Genomic DNA, 7172 nt, shown 5'->3' on the forward strand with positions numbered 1-7172 from the left:
TGGTCGCTCTCCCCACTAGCGCCGTCTCCCCACAGCCATCACAGTCCGAGACGCCGCCATGACACCCCACCGGAAGTGGGATCCTTTCCACGGCCCGGGGAGAGGGAGAGCGAGCGAGCTCGAGATTGAGAGCGCGGCTGGGAAAGGGGAGGGGGAAGCGAGAGGAAAGGGGGCCTGCAGCGCATGCGCCCGCTCCGGCCGGTTTCATTAATGAAAAAGCGAGTCCTCCTGGAGGTGACGTCACCTAACTCCTCCGGGCCCCGAGGCGCGCGTCCCTCTACGCCGCCGGGCTCACCTCGACTCGGGCTCTGGTTGTAGCCGGAGAGAGTCCGAGCTGACCCGGGAGCATCCGCTCCCATCCCACCAACACCTCAGACTCCCCGTCCCCCGCCAGCCTCCGAGTTTGGATTGCTCCCCGGGTTGGAAGTTAGGGCGCCCTGAGGCTAGCATTTCTCCCTGCACACAGATCTCTGCCGCTGATTTCTGGGGAGCTATGCTCTGCCTTAAGCTCTCTCAAAAAATAAAGCACACAACCTCAGGTTTCCAGGTTCTTCGTAGCTACCATAGCCTGCTGAGTAACAGGAAAAAGTAAGGCCAAGGGAGATTCGGTGATTTTTTTCTTTTTAAACGTTCTCTTAAATCCCAATGCTAGACCCAATGGCAAAGTACTCAGACTCCGGAATCCCAGTCGACTTCCTCTGCTGAACTGATAGGCACCCGAGTTAATAAAACTTTTGCTTAGTTGATAATAGAAAGATTCAAGTTTCACCATCCTCAAAAAGCCTTGAAGGGCTTGGCATACATTATTAATTCAACACATTCATCCTCTCATTTAACTCTTTCAACGAGGCTTTCCAATAGGCATCATTACCCTCATGTAATGAGGCTGGGTCACAAGAGGTTCTGTGACTTGGCTGAAGTCATAGAGTTGGTTGGTAGGTGTCAGAGTCAGGATGCAAACCCAGGTGGGTTGACCCCAAAGACAATAGAGACAGATTGTGGCTCTTCTGAAACAAAGGCGTTCCCTGTGCCCCCAATACCAGAGTTGAAATGATTTCGTGTGGAATTGGGTATTGATGGTTTTCCAGGTTTACATCCAAAACAATGGATGATCTATCTATATCTAACGTGAACTTTGGAATGTGTTCTTTTTAATTTCATCTTCCTCAATACACTTTACTTAGGCTAATGTTAAAGTGAGTTTACACATTCTGAGCACATACTAATTAAGAGCCAGTGAGGCCACATAGCAGGTTACTAACAGGGTGACAAGGTAGAGCAAAACCAGAATTTTAATTTTACCACAGAAAACCCACAAAGCCAATAGCACTTATACAGAGAGATATATCTGTGAGAGAAGTTTCCAGTCTCTGCCGGCTGGTGATTGTCCAAAATACATATTAAGTTAATTAATATTTCATTCCAATAGAACAAGAGGACAGAGTCTGGATGGTTCTTTTGTCCATTCTTTAAGGATGCAACATGAATACTGACTAATTTCTTTTAGATGATGTCAGAAATGATGCTGATAGTATTGAAGAAAAGGATGAATATTAAACCAATGTCCATCTATGCCTTCCCCAATTAGGACCCCCCAAAAGGCTCTCATTCATATGCCCACGAAGGATCCCAGGGCCTCTACTTCGGGGCCGAACTTCCAGACCCACAATCTATCTTTCCTTTTCTCATACTTCCTCTGCAAGTCCCTAATTACTTCCCTATTGGCATGGCTTTTTGCCTGTCCATTCCTCTCGTTTTTGCTAGACTGGATGTAACTGCCCAAAACTCTTGGCTCCCTTGCCTCCAGTGACATTTCATTGCCAAGGTCCCTCTGTGCTTCCCTTTCCTCTCCTCCTCTGGTTCCCCTAATTCCCCATTCCTCTCTAACTCTATGGTAGGACACCCAAACTTCAGGCCTTTGCCCTCTGCTCATCTTGCTTTACGCAGGCTCCAGCCAGCACGTCATTAATTTATCCTAATTAGCACTTGTTGTCCCGGGGCCTCCCCTGAGTGCCAAGCCACTCATTACAATTGGAGGTCTAGACGTCACTCCAAACCTCCTCTCCAATCAAATTCATTCAATTCCACTAAACCAATATTAAGTGCCCAAACACCTATTATATATATCATGCACAGTATAGCAGGAATTCTAAACAAAAATGCCAAAGGAGTTCAGAAATTCACACATAGAGCCGGGCTCCTAAGCCGGGTGAACTATGGAGCACATCCCCTCACCTAAAGGAGCAGCTGTCACTCAACTCCAGTCAATTCCTGCCCTGAAGGAACGTTGACACAGTGTTGCTAGATCTTCCATCACTCAAGACAAGCAGGAGCTCTGAACTTACATATAAAACTCTTCCAATTTTTACACAGTGGCAGCCAATTCACAGTTTTTTAAACACTGTGCAGCCAAACAAAATACGTCTGCTATCTGAACTTAGCCCATGGAGCACCAGTTTGACTAGCTCTGGTCTAGTAGGAAGACGTGGCCTTCAGAGTAAAACAGAATTTTGTGTCCTAACATCCCCCATTCTGCACCGTCCCGCACAAGAGGGTTTGGGGGAACTACTAGTGTTTGATATAGTTTGAAATGCATCTCTTTCCTTCATCTTCTGTTTCTTGGTCAGGCAACCATCTGCCAATCTTTTTCTTCGAGCTCTTCAAGAGGAGCAACCCCTCTATTCTCTTCTCTCTCCCACCTCCAGCATGCCAAGGAGCAAGCAACTTCTTAGGACCGAGGCGCCCATTTCCCCAGCCCTGGAAGTGTTGGTGGCCAACAGCGCTCAACAGAATCCCTTTCCGGGAATTGCCCTCATTCAAACAACTACCGGGAGCAGGTCACACCGTTGCCCAGGGGAGCCCGCACAAATGACCAGGAGATGCAGCCTCAGGGTGAGACTACCCTGGAGGGCCCTTCCCACTCCAGAGTCCCCTTAAGGGATCAGCTCCCAAGGGGTCAGCTGAGGCCTCAGCTGTGACTGCATTTAGTCCAGCTTCTCTTTCCACTGAATCCTACCCCTATATGGGGGAAATAGCAATTTAAGAACTACGGGATTGGATAGCTATCGATGGAGTAAATCTAAGCTTCAGGAAAAGACAATGCAAAGTTGAGGGTGATTAATCACCAACTAAAGGCTTAGGATGAAAGCTAGAGTGCCTCCTTAGCAGCACATAAATGAGGTGGGGAAGGGGGAGGAGGCAGAAAAAGCGGGGGATCAGGCCCAGGACTGAGTTAGCAGCGTAGGAGAACTCCCAAAAGGTTGACTTCTCAGCTCTGGGAAGTGTGCTATGCCAAGATCAGGGCTGTAGCCAGGAAGCAGAGGGGTCCTGACACTTCGGATGGGGTATCTGGGTAAAGGCACTGAGACACCTTAAAATCCCACATCACCCTGAGCGCTGGGTTTGTAGAAGTGCCCTGCCCCCTGCTTGGAAATGAAGTCTCTACCCTGCAAGGCTCTCAGGATCTACCTGTACATTTCCTACCAGACCAATAACTAAAGCCATGTCACAAAATAACTCCACTGAGGAATTGCTGGACCTGCCAAAGGAGGAGAGGTACTATGCAACCGGAAAGAGCTAAAGGACCTAGCTAACGTATATACACTTGCAGAAGCTGGGAGTATATGTGTGGGATCAAGTCCCCAGGGTGCTGAATTGGGGAGGAAAGAGGACAGCATAACACCAGACAAAGCAGAATTTACTGACATGAGCATATTCCCGTTCTACAGTATTTACATCCTGGCAAGGAATCCAGGAGATAGTGCTAACAGGTTGCTGGGATGGTTCTAGGAAGCTTGGAGAAAGCAGTGGTCCACCTTAGGTGAAACAGAAAGGCTGGAGCTGTCATGGCAGACGACAGAAGAAGGGAGCAAACGACGCAGGGAAGTGCGCAGGCTAGAGGGATATACTGCGTACATCCCACCAACTGACTATGGTCTGCCACTTAGCACAAGCCAACAAGGAATGCACTAGGGGAAGGGACATCAGCCTCACTACTACACTCCTCTCTGCAGGCCTGGGCCGATGACAGAAGATACTGTTACAGAGCTAGGCTTCCTGATAACAACAGGCCTGACAGGATCCTTAACCAACAGAATTAAGTGGCATTGTTAAGAGTGGCAACCAAGGGGACATGACCCGCAGAGAGCTATGGAGATAGTTAATAGAACACTGTGTACCTACAGGAAACTGAGATGGGCAGCCAACCAGGGTTCATTGTGTACACTTTTTTTTTTTAAAGTATAGTTGATTTACAATATTGTGTTAGTTTCAGGTATACAGCAAAGGTGATACAGTTACATATATTTTTTTCAAATTACTTTCCATTATAGGTTATTACAAGATATTGAATATTGTTCCCTGTGTTATTCAGTAATGCCTGTTGTTTATTTTATACATAGTGGTGTGTATCTGTTAATCCCATACTCCTAATTTATCCTTCTCCCAGCCCTTTCCTCTTTGGTAACCATAAGTTTGTTTTCTTTTTTCTTTTGTGTGTGTGTGGTTGCGTTGGGTCTTCATTGCTGTGCGTGGGCTTTCTCTAGTTGAGGCGAGCGGGGGCTACTGTTCGTTGCAGTGTGCGGGCTTCTCACTGCGGTGGCTTCTCTCGTTGCAGAGCACAGGCTCTACGTGTGCAGCCTTAGTAGTTGTGGCACACAGGCTTAGTTGCTCCACGGCATGTGGGATCTTCCCGGACCAGGGATCGAACCCGTGTCCCCTGCATTGGCAGGCAGATTCTTAACCACTGTGCCACCAGGGAAGTCCCTAAATTTGCTTTCTATGTCTGTGAGTCTGTTTCTGTTTTGTAAATAGATTCATTTGTATTATTTTTTAGATTCCACGTATAAGTGGTTATAATATTTGTCTTTGTCTGACTTACTTCACTTTGTATGATATTCTCTAGGTCCATCCATGTTGCTGCAAATGGCAATATTTCATTCTTTTTTATGGCTGAGTAGTATTCCGTGTGTGTGTGTGTGTGTGTGTGTGTGTGTGTGTGTGTTTATTTATATATACCACATCTTCTTTATCCATTCATCTGTCAGTGGACATTTAGGTTGCTTCCATATCTTGGCTATCGTAAATAATGCTGCTATGAACACTCAGATTAGAGTTTTCATCTTTTCCAGGTATATGCCCAGGAGTGGGATTGCTGGACCACATGGTAGCTCTATTTTTAGCTTTTTAAGGCACCTACATACTGTTTTGCACAGTGGCTGTCCCAATTTTGTGTACACCTTTTAAAACTCAAGGATGAATGAGGAGGAGGCTGAGGGAAGCTGCTGTAATAAAAAGTCACAGCCCTCTACCTGGTTTCTGGACCTCAGCCAGTGTGCAGACCCAGAACCTAATGACTAAAGAAGACTGGATTTCCAGTAAGTGCATATAGTAATGAGTCCTCTGGTCCTCCCTGAATGTATAATTAGAATAGACATACTTGGTAGTTAGCAGAAGCCCCACATTAGCTCCTTGGCCTGTGGGATGAGTAGTTATAGTGGGGAAAGCCAAGTGGAAGCTTCTGAAACTGCCCCGCACCAATCTAGCCAAGATTCTCAATTAAAAAAAAAAAAAAAAAAAACCAAACCCTGCATCCCCTGGGGGAATGCAGAGATTAGAGTGCACTTAGAGAGTAGCCACAATGGTAGAGATGGAGACTATGCATGGGTCCGACAGCACGGGCTCTTGCTCACCAAGGCTGATTGCGCTACTGATGCCTCCAAGTGCCCAACCTGCCAGCAACAGAGAGCAAAACTGAGTCCCCACTATGGTACCATCCCTCAAAGGAAACCAACCAGCCGGTTGATGGCAAATTGACTTCCTGCATCCTAGAAGGAACAGTAATTTATCTTGACTAGAATAGATACACATTCCGGGTATGTTGCTTTTCCTGCCCTCAGGTTGGTTGGTTGGTTTCTTTGTTTTTAGCCAGCACCACCGTCTAAGGGTCTACAGAATATTTGATCCACTTACACAGGATCCTACATAACATAGCAGTGGACCAAAGAAACCTTGCTACAATAAAAGAGGTGTGTAAAGCCGTGGATACATGATCATATATCTATCAGTCCTATAACATACCCCACTGGCCAGAAAATGTCAGTCCAACAGAGTAATGGAATGGCCATTTGAAGGCACAACTGAGGTCCAGATTAGAGATGATACACTGAGAGGATGGGGCACCAGCCTCCAGGACAAATAACGCACCCTAATCAAAGACCATTATGTACTGCTATGTCCCCAATAGGCAGGATTCGTGGATCTGAGAGCTGAGGGGTAGAAGGAGTGGTCCTGCTTCACATCAACCCTAGTGATCCGTTTGGGGAGTTTGTTTTTCCCATCCCCACAACTCTGGGCTCTGTAGGACTAGAGATCCTTGTTACCAAAGGGAGAACACTTCCACCAGGGGACCCAGCAATAGTCCCATTAGACTTCAAGCTATGCCTGCCTCCCAGTCACTTTGGGCTGTTCGTACTAAGACACTAGCAGGCAAGGAAAGAAGTCACATCTTCAGGGATGATTGACCCTAATCATGAGGAAGAGGTAGAGCTCCTATTACACAACAGGGGGCAGAGTAGAATATGTCTGGCGATCTACAGGGACATCTCTTGGTATTCCCTTGTTCAGTTATGATGGTAAATAGACAACTACAGCAGCCACATCTGGAAAGGATGTGGTGACTAGGGGCTCAGACCCTCTCAGGGATGTGTGTTTGGGTCATCCTACCATGAAAGCCACTGAGAGTAGCATAGATGCTACCTTAGGGCCAGGGGGCTCCAGAAAGGCAAGGGAAGGGAGATGATCAGTGTGGTCTTAAGACCAGTGACAGCGGTGAGGGCTATAATTCATCCTACTAACTATACTCTTATAAATTTCCCCCAGAAAAGAGACCAACCAGAATCTGTAGGAACTATTCCCAGAACTTATATGAAGAAAGTGGATTTGAATAGTGCAAGGCTTTGACAATAGTGGACGCCATGGTATCCACTTCAGGACTGAAGCCCTCGTTCCCCACCCCTACCCCTGCTGCTGGGAGGGTTAGTAGCTGATGGCTGTCTGAGACCCTATAGAGAAATTACCATCAGTTGAAGAGAACTACCTTGCCCAAGGTCAAAGCCCCTCCCTATGAGAACCCACTTCCAGTTTAGGGGACCCCCACTTCTAAAGGCCTGGCC

The sequence above is a fragment of the Neophocaena asiaeorientalis genome, unplaced genomic scaffold (genome assembly GCF_003031525.2).
Source record: "Neophocaena asiaeorientalis asiaeorientalis breed wild unplaced genomic scaffold, Neophocaena_asiaeorientalis_V1.1 scaffold129, whole genome shotgun sequence".
Classification (NCBI taxonomy): Eukaryota; Metazoa; Chordata; class Mammalia; order Artiodactyla; family Phocoenidae; genus Neophocaena; species Neophocaena asiaeorientalis.